The sequence below is a fragment of the Rutidosis leptorrhynchoides genome, chromosome 4 (assembly GCF_046630445.1).
Source record: "Rutidosis leptorrhynchoides isolate AG116_Rl617_1_P2 chromosome 4, CSIRO_AGI_Rlap_v1, whole genome shotgun sequence".
Lineage (NCBI taxonomy): Eukaryota > Viridiplantae > Streptophyta > Magnoliopsida > Asterales > Asteraceae > Rutidosis > Rutidosis leptorrhynchoides.
In genome coordinates, this window is record NC_092336.1 from 157,522,417 (window position 1) to 157,533,600 (window position 11,184).

An 11,184-nucleotide genomic window follows, 5' to 3' on the forward strand; every position below is an offset into this window, starting at 1 on the left:
ACCACTCTTTGATTCCAAGATTATTTCTTATCTTTTGCAGTAACTTTGTCCAAGTAACTTGAGGTAGTAACCTTGTTCATAATCTTATTCAATTCATATTCATATAGCTATCTTATTTTGTGGTATAAAATTTTAACAACAAGAACATAGTTTGAATGATTTCAAACTTGTTCGCAAACTAAATAGATCCTTCTAACTTGACTTTTAAAACACTTCAAGACCTATAATATATCATAATGATATGCTAACCTAATAAGATATAACTTGGTTTTACAAAGAACATCTTAAAAACTGAATCTACGTCGTCGGAGTGCAACCGGGGGCTGTTTTGGGTTTGATAATTAAAAACCATCTTGAACTTTGAATTAGAAGTTCATGTTCTGGAAAAATGATATTTCTTATGAATATGTTAACACATAAAAATTTCATGGTTAAACTCAAAGTGTAAGTATTTTTAGAAAAATGATCATTAAATGTTGTTTTTATGATGGAAAATGATCACTTTCATAAGTTTCACCAAAGTTTGACCTATAACCTATAATTTCGAATACAAACTAAGGTATTTTCAGTTCATATTCTTAAAATTTGACTCGATCCAAGGAAGTGGCAAGTTGAACCAACAAAAACGGAGTTGTAATGAAGAAACTACGACTAAAACAAGATTGGGTATCCGAAGCTAGTTTAGCTACGAAAATATTTGGAGAAAAGGTAAATTAATCATATCTTTTCTAATTAATATGATATTTTATATATAATTACTTATGATTTGATTTTATATATTTCAGGACCACCCGTAAACAACACGAGAAGATTAATCATAAGACCTCATGATTGTACGCAACACGTCATTTGACAACACGGTACTTTATGTACGCAACACGTCATTTGACAACATGGTACCATGGGTCAAGATTAATTCTGATCAATACGAATACGATGGGGTCTTTATTTATTTTATTTAAGCAACTAATTGTGGACCACTAACATCGGACTGCTAACTACGGACTAAGAAAATATTAAAAGTGTTAAAAGTATATATATATGTAACGATTACTTAAAAAGAAAATATGTTGATATATTATATATATGGTTAGGTTCGTGATATCTATCGGAGACCAAGTCGAATTAAATACCTTCAAGGCAAAAGTGAGTTTCATTTGCTCCCTTTTTAATTGCTTTTGCAATATATATTTTTGGGCTGAGAATACATGCGCTACTTTTATAAATGTTTACAAAATAGACACAAGTACTTAAAAATATATTCTACGTTGAGTTGTACCACTGACATATTTCCCTGTAGCTTGGTAACTACTATTTACATGGGTATTGTAAACGCGAATCCTGTTGATAGATCTATCGGGCCTGACAACCTCAACCGGACTGGACGACCAGTATTCAACGGTTGCACAGTACTTCGTTTTGGTGACTACACTTGGTACGGTGTAGTGAGATTTCATAATAAAGGGAATATGCGACGTTGATTAAATGTTAAGTATGGTTACCAAGTGCTCAACCACTTAGAATGCTTTACATACACTTGCGAGTGTATTATGTTTATGATTATGAAATCTTGTGGTCTATTAACATATTGAAATGATTGTTATGATAAACCTATGAACTCACCAACCTTTTGGTTGACACTTTAAAGTATGTTTATTCTCAGGTACGAATTAAGTCTTCCGCTGTGCATTTGCTCAATATAAGGACATTACTTGGAGCCGATCATCGCAATGGGACCAAATGTTGATGACTTCGTCCAGGTGGATTAGGACGGGTCCTTTCAGTTGGTATCAGAGCGGTGGTCGTAGCGAACCAGGTCTTGCATTAGTGTGTCTAACTAGTAGTTGTTAGGATGCATTAATTAGTCTGGACTTCGACCGTGTCTACATGTCAAAAGTTTTGCTTATCATTTCTAGTCGGAAATCATCTGCTTATCATCCTTAGGAAATTACCTGCTTATCATTCATAAGTCTAGACACGTTTTACTGCATTTACTGCATTGATAGTGTATAGACGAATTCTTATCTTAGCATATCTGTTATTGCGAACTTTGACTAATATCTTTTCAAAGATTCTCCGTAATTTACGGGATTTTGGTGTTATATATACATATGTAAATTATGTATTGAAGAGTACCAAATCTAACTCCTATAATCTATTCCATACCAAAAATTCATTTTCCCCATTATACAAGATGGATTCCGCATCTAGTTCGAATTCTTCAGATTCCGACAGTTATGCCGATATGGATTTCCATTCGGGCTCCGAAAGCAGCGTCACCGGAATGGATCAACCAATTTCCCATCATCTATTCTGGATGAATTGGGGATGGGTTCGTAATATACTAAATCACTGGAGACAAGAAGAAGGTGATCCATTCCATCCACCAAATTGCCCTCTTGGCGATGAACCCGAAGCACTTACCGGCGAACCTATTCGAAACACCATTTTCTCTCTCATTTCTAGAGTATCTCGTCACGATTATATATTATCCCATATTACAAATCTTGTTCATTCGCTCGCTCCAACCGCCAATCATCCCGGTGTACTAGCAGAAGTTAACGAACTTCGCGCTCGCGTGACGGCTTTGGAGAACATGGTGCGAAGGTTGCAAACACCAGCAGCAGCACCAGCAGCATAATCAGCACCACCATCAATAACATCAACAATACCATCATCACCACTAACAAACAACATCCGCATCACACGTCTCGACATCATAATCTGTCCCACAAACATCAACATCATACGCACCATAGATACCAAGGAGTACCAACAATAATGAACGATGAAGTATTGATCCATAACTTCATTGATATTCTGCGAAGAATATGTGGTTTCAAAAAGTTTTAGAGATTTCTTATTCTAGCTCAAACCGAAAAGCAAATGAGATTAATATCATATTAACTCATTAAATTCATGATTTCATCTGAAGAAAATATATATGTATATATGTTTTCATAAAGATTGTAATTAAAAGTTCTTTTGTACAAAATATTAATGGTGAAATTTTTTTTTAACGGGTAGGTAATACCCGAGGAATAATTAGATTTCATCTTAATAAGTTACATTGTACATTCGTCGAAGCTGATTCAACAGTCATTTACTATCCTACTTACAACCACCGATATATGTATCCGTTCACTGTAGAATAACCATTTTCATTCAATTTCATATTTGAATTTTGACTTCCCAGAATCCAACAAGTGGCATATGAAGAAAACATATGACAAAATAAAATCTGTTAGAAACAAACAAATTAACTATGAAAATTTTTGTTAAGAATCCACGCTAACTGTTCCAGCTAACTGTTCCTAGCTAACTGATTACATTTTATTTATCGCAGTTTATTTATCGCAATTTAATTATCGTACTTTTATTTATCGTCATTTAATTTCTGTAATTATTTTACGCACTTTAAATATCGGGACACATATACAATGTTTTGACATATCATATCGATGCATCTATATATATTATTTGGAATCACCATAGACACTCTATATGCAGTAATGATCGAGTTCTCTATACAGGGTTGAGGTTGATTCTAAAATAATATATATAGTTTGAGTTGTGATCGAGTCTGAGACGTATACGGGTCACGACACGTATTAATTAATTCGTATATTATATATTAAACTATATATGAATTATTGGACTGTTACTGTGGACTATCGACTGTGGACTAATGACATTGGACAATTAAAATGAATTAAAATATTGATTATAACATATGAAACTAAACATTTCTTCAAGATTGCCACTTGATTTCATCTTAAACCTCATTGTATCTCGACGATTACAATCAGCGTTCAAATCTATCATGATTCTTAAAAACACCTCAATCGAGAGGATAAACCAACCGCACTTCATCTACGGAAGAAAAGATTGATGCATATAGTTATGCACATGAAAAACCCTCGGAAACTGAGTAAACGTTTGACACGTATCTGTTCTAGTTCCTTTGACATTGTTATTACCGAAGATCGTTTTGCAATCCCTTTCCAAAGTAGCTAATTTTGTCACAGCTCCAGCAAGTCAACTCCGAATTTTCATCCGAAACAACTTTATTATAACCGCGATATATATGCGTACTCTTTATTGTTACTGGGGAACCTTTTATATTCCACAATATTACCATCAGCGATTAATCATTCTAAAAACACAATTCTCCTGAAACTACCTCGGTTTGATAACCGATGACCCATATCAGTTAACTTTGAAAATGCTGACGAAGCAGCATGTTGTAGATGATCTTAATGGCCAAAAGTTTGATGATAAAGAAAGGAGTGTTAGGAACGCTCGATAGAAAATTTAGTACCGAAAAGCGGATTATGCGAAACTATGAAGAAAGTCGTGGACAAATCACAAAGAATAAGTTTGCCTTCAAAGAATCCAAATGATTCTGTGCCTGCTGAAATCGTTAGCAAACATCTTATTTCTCATTCTAAACCTTTACAGACAAATCTTCTTCCTCATCCATTGATATTAGAAATTCTAAGATATTCTCGTATGTTCTATTATAAATATCCTCCATATTTCTGGCGATATTTTCACAACTATTCTTATTTGAGATCATTTATCTCTCTGTAATATCTGCAACATAAAAGAAACTGTGTAAGTTTCTAAATTTTGAAACCTTCGAGTTTAAAATATGAATGTTTTGAAGTAGTGATGGGAACTGAAGCATGGATTAGTATAATATAATGACACTTGATCAACGTCATTATATTACAGTAAGTCATGCTGAGTTTCTAATGAAGCATGATGATTCACAGTACCGTCATCATGTGCCATTTACACGATTCTTACATTCTATCTAATCTCTAAACATATCAAGAGAATATTTTTCTGGATGACTCGGTCTTCACCAGGGTATTCTGGTAATTTAACAAATCAAAATCGTTCTATTACCATTTTCTTCTTAGAGCATTAGCTATGTTCATTCTGAATTTCATATCTACGAATTCCGGACCATTACTCGCTTGACTCGAAGTCGGGAAGAGAAAACGAAAGCATGAAGCTCCGAAAAATAATGAAGAATATAAACTCCGATAATAACCCCGAAATTACAAACCGTGTATATCGATGCAGATAGCAATATAGAGACACGGGAGAATTAGAAACACTATAAACACAAGAGTATAGTAGAAGTAAATAGATTCTTCTGGTGGTAGATGAAAAAGAAGAATGACAGATATAAAAGTTAGGAGTATATCAAGAATCATGACTGGATGGAGCATATTGATGATTGCTTTAAAGTAAGAATCAAGGGAGAAAGAATAGAAGGTGTGAGTCGTGGAAAATAAGGAAACGAAGGGGTGAATTTATAGTGAAATATCCGACAGAGCAATCGAAACATATTATTGCATATAATCAAAGAAGATCCTTATTTCCTTAATCACCAAAGAACCAAATCTTATTACGTAAGATTCTCTTTAAATCCCTTAAATCTCGGAAATCAATCATAACTACGTCATCGGTTAAGACGAATATATTTTACTCATCTCACTCTTTTACGATAGTCTCATTTATATTCTTCGCATAATCGAATCATTTTATCTACATTACTCAATGATGATAAAACTCCATTATCACCTTATATTTGTCATGAAAACCTTCTTATTGTTATCCATAACAACCTCTATCAAATTTCGGGGACGAAATTTCTTTAACGGGTAGGTACTGTAATGACCCGGAATTTTCCGACCAAATTATACTTATGAGATTAATATTTACATAAATTAAACCATACCAACATGATAAGCAATCCAAATTGTTGAGACTTGTGTTTTTGAAAAGAGTTTTACACAACGTTTGACCGTCCAATATGACCGATGATATCATGAACTATATAACATACGATAATTATAAGTTTGTGTATATATATGTATTTATATATATTTAACATGATCTAAGGATGGTTTAACATCTCATTGTATACTAATGACAATGAGTTATAAGTATATTTTGAAACTACTAACTTAAGTTTTCAAAACGATAACTATACGTAACATTCTTTGATATATATACTTATAATCTATAATGCTTATACATGTATCGTATATATAATGTATTTAATCAGTTTTTAAGGACTTAAATACATAAAACAATATAAGTATATTCACAAAAGATAGCTATATTTGAATTCTCGTTCCGTTTCCTCAAGATTTCTATACGTATATCTAAGGTGTATGTACCCGTATCATACCCAGCTTCTATATGTATTTACTATTGGTATATACACATTAAATCAACATCCTAATCAACATTATTACTGCCCTAGATATGGGGTAACTAGGATTTGTCAAGTAGTATGAATTATTAGTAAGAAAACAAAATTAGGAATCCTTTTCTTTCTTTATAAACTAAAAACGTTTTTATAAATGAACACCATTTCTTCACTCCATTTTCTCATATCTACACCCTCATTTATCTCTCAAAATACTCCTAACTTCATACTTGATCATCTCCAAGCATTTTCCCTATCATTTAGCTTCAATTACAAGCCTTAAACACCATAAGAAAACTTTTTCAAGAACATATCAAAATAACCACCCATTTGAAGAAGTTTACTTCCAACCTTTTGATCTAACTCCACCACTCTTTGATTCCAAGATTATTTCTTATCTTTTGCAGTAACTTTGTTCAAGTAACTTGAGGTAGTAACCTTGTTCATAATCTTATTCAATTCATATTCATATAGCTATCTTATTTTGTGGTATAAAATTTTAACAACAAGAACATAGTTTGAATGATTTCAAACTTGTTCGCAAACTAAATAGATCATTCTAACTTGACTTTTAAAACACTTCAAGACCTGTAATATATCATAATGATATGCTAACCTAACAAGATATAACTTGGTTTTACAAAGAACATCTTAAAAACTGAATCTACGTCATCGGAGTGCAACCGGGGGCTGTTTTGGGTTGGATAATTAAAAACCATCTTGAACTTTGAATTGGAAGTTCATGTTCTGGAAAAATGATATTTATTATGAATATGTTAACACATAAAAATTTCACGGTTAAACTCAAAGTTTAAGTATTTTTAGAAAAATGATCATTAAATGTTGTTTTTATGATGGAAAATGATCACTTTCATAAGTTTCACCAAAGTTTGACCTATAACCTATGATTTTGAATACAAACTAAGGTATTTTCAGTTCATATTCTTAAAATTTGACTCGATCCAAGGAAGTGTCAAGTTGAACCAACAAAAACGGAGTTGTAATGAAGAAACTACGACTAAAACAAGATTGGGTATCCGAAGCTAGTTTAGCTACGAAAATATTTGGAGAAAAGGTAAATTAATCATATCTTTTCTAATTAATATGATATTTTATATATAATTACTTATGATTTAATTTTATATATTTCAGGACCACCCGTAAACAACACGAGAAGATTAATCATAAGACCTCATGATTGTACGCAACACGTCATTTGACAACACGGTACTTTATGTACGCAACACGTCATTTGACAACATGGTACCATGGGTCGAGATTAATTCCGATCAATACGAATACGATGAGGTCTTTATTTATTTTATTTAAGCAACTAATTGTGGACCACTAACATTGGACTGCTAACTACGGACTAAGAAAATATTAAAAGTATATATATATGTAACGATTACTTAAAAAGAAAATATGTTGATATATTATATATATGGTTAGGTTCGTGATATCTATCGGAGACCAAGTCGAATTAAATACCTTCAAGGCAAAAGTGAGTTTCATTTGCTCCCTTTTTAATTGCTTTTGCAATATATATTTTTGGGCTGAGAATACATGCGCTACTTTTATAAATGTTTACAAAATAGACACAAGTACTTAAAAATATATTCTACGTTGAGTTGTACCACTGGCATATTTCCCTGTAGCTTGGTAACTACTATTTACATGGGTATTGTAAACGCGAATCCTGTTGATAGATCTATCGGGCCTGACAACCCCAACCGGACTGGACGACCAGTATTCAACGGTTGCACAGTACTTCGTTTTGGTGACTACACTTGGTACGGTGTAGTGAGATTTCATAATAAAGGGAATATGCGACGTTGATTAAATGTTAAGTATGGTTACCAAGTGCTCAACCACTTAGAAAGCTTTACATACACTTGCGAGTGTATTATGTTTATGATTATGAAATCTCGTGGTCTATTAACATATTGAAATGATTGTTATGATAAACCTATGAACTCACCAACCTTTTGGTTGACACTTTAAAGCATGTTTATTCTCAGGTACGAATTAAGTCTTCCGCTGTGCATTTGCTCAATATAAGGGCATTACTTGGAGCCGATCATCGCAATGGGACCAAATGTTGATGACTTCGTCCAGGTGGATTAGGACGGGTCCTTTCAAATTAAGTTCTTCAAATTTTATAATCATAAACAAATTACCTTATAAAACGTTTTAATAATAAAGTTCTTTTTAAACTGGAAACGTTTTAGTACGTTTAAAACTAAATCAAATAAATATAAAAATTTTGTTCTCCAAACTAAATATATTTAAAAATCATTTTGTTAAAATGTTAAAATGTTAAAATAATGGAATCATTATATCATAAAATGTTTTAGAAAGGTAAAATTATATATATTTCTAATAGGTTTCAAGTTTTTAAATCACAGTTTGTTGGTGAAGCGTGGGATAAAGTTTAAAGGTTAAATAAACGTATGAAATCTTCTTAATGTAAAATATCGATTTACTTATCGATATCCAACATCTAAGTTATTTACACTCCACGTTCTTACTTTCACATTAAAAAATATAAAAGCTAAATAGTTATGTTATCAAAGTCACGAGGAAATTATGGTAAAGCATGTATTGGAAATCAAATAGGAATCTCCACTAACCTTTGTCTAACTCCCGATAATTGACACTTTTGTTCTCGCTTGTAAATCACTTTACCATTTTCCTAATATTGATAAAAAGAACAGATTTCTTAAATTATAGTGGACCTCTCAACAGAGACCCGTAATCATAACACAATGTATCTGATAACTCAATTATTTGATATTATCTTTTAATTCCGTTGATAAATATATTAAACCTATATTGAAACAAATATGTTCATATAAAGCATTATACATCTAATACTTTGTTGACGTTTCAATTAATATAACAATATATTATATATACATATTTATATACACATAAATGTTCGTGAATCGTCGAGCACAGTCAAAGGGTAATTGATTATATGAATATAGTTCTAAAATTTTTGAGACCCCACATTACAGACTTTGCTTATCGTGTCGAAATCATATAAAGATTAAGTTTAAATTTGGTCAGAAATTTCCGGATCGTTACAGCGATACTAACACAAAATCATGGTCAACATCATTAATTAAATTATTAAAACTACCAATATCACTCAAATGCAGATACAACTAAAAACACCAAATTTACTAATATGAGAAACCTGATCGAAGACGTAATTAGAAAGCTAGAAACCTTGGTTTCAACCAGAGGGACATAATCAACCACAATAATAGAAAACCTCATCTGATTATGCATAGAAGAGTTGGGAAAGATCTTAGAGCGCAACGGTTTAACCGTTAAAGTTTTATTGCGGCTAAATACCCCAGAAGTACGAACCACATGCCACCCGACATAAATAGAACTTCCAAAGATCTTGGAACCATTCAAGGCAATAACATCAGCAAGAGCATCCTTAGCATCTACAAAGGAAACAAAGGAATATCGTTTATTCATCCAAAATTTGATTTCCATCAAAGGCCCAAAATTACTGAACGTAGCCTCCATCATGTGCCTGGTGACAGTTTTTCTAATCCTCCCCGCGAAAATTGAACTTTTAGTCCTTTGCACCCTCGAAATCATTACAGACATGTTTTGATTGTCGGAAACCCTTTATGCCATCGTCTGGAATTCCTACCTCGAGAATCCCGGTGGTGAATCATCGTCAGCGAACATGTTACAAAAGTTGGGAGGAAGCAAATCCCCAAAAGTGGCAGGTTGTGGCCGTGAAAAAGAAATTAAGAGTGTAGGTGTATGGAAGTTAGGGTTAAGGTTTGTAAGTGGTGATTGATCCATAATTGAGAACGATGAAGGCTCTAAGAAGAATTCGTTCTAACAATTAGAGAAGATTGAAGGTTGAAGTGGTTGAAGCTTGGTGGTTTACTCCAATGGAAGGAGCAGATTCCGGCCGAAAACTATAGGCATAGTTTTCAGGTCAGAGAAAAGAAAACGGCTATATTTTTGTGTCTAATATTTTTTTGGACTTTGGGGTGGATTTATTATCATCCATTAGTTATAAGTTTTTTTATTACTCTCACTCATCTCAAATATATTGTCGACAATTTTTTTTTTCAAATTAATTGTTCACTTTTATATATAAATAAGAATAATGTAATCGAGTTCTTTCGTGCTCCTACTTTATACATATATAAGACAATAAGATATGTAAAAAGTAAAGGGTAAAACTGAAAAGTTAAAAAAAAATAGTTTTGACTATTATTTTTTATTAAAGTGTGTGTCTTTTTATTTCATGACAATAGATTTGGAACAGAAGAAGTATAATTTTAATTATATAATTTTATTTTTATTACTAAATTTTATGTAAATTTAATTTTTTTTCTAACGATATACAAAAAATAATAGTAAAATTTCAAATGACTTGTGACTTAGTGGTATCAAGATAACTTGTCAATCTTAAAATTATGAGTTCGAGTCATGTCGTGCATTATATAATGTGTATGTGTTTGCTTTAAAATAATAATACTTTTTTCATCTCATATTTGTAGTCTTGTATTATTATTATTATTATTTTTTAAATTAATAGTCTACTTATATGCTAATAAATGTGTATAGTTTTTTTTTATATCTTATATTGCATATTGAATATAAGAGAGAAAAAAAATAATACTAAATTCGTGTCATTATTAATATTCATTTATTTTTTCACACAGTTTTAAAACATATCAACTATATTCTCTATTAATCAAATTTTTTTCTCTCTTTAGGATAATCTTTTATGATTGATTGAAAATATAAATGAAAATTTGAAATGCGACAATTCAAAAATGAAAAAGTGGACATATGAAGTGGGACGAGAAAATACTTTTGTAGTAAACATAAATAGAAAAAGTACACTCCCTCCGTTCTAATTTAATAGTTCCGAGACAAAAAGCACACAGTTAAAAAAAGTGACT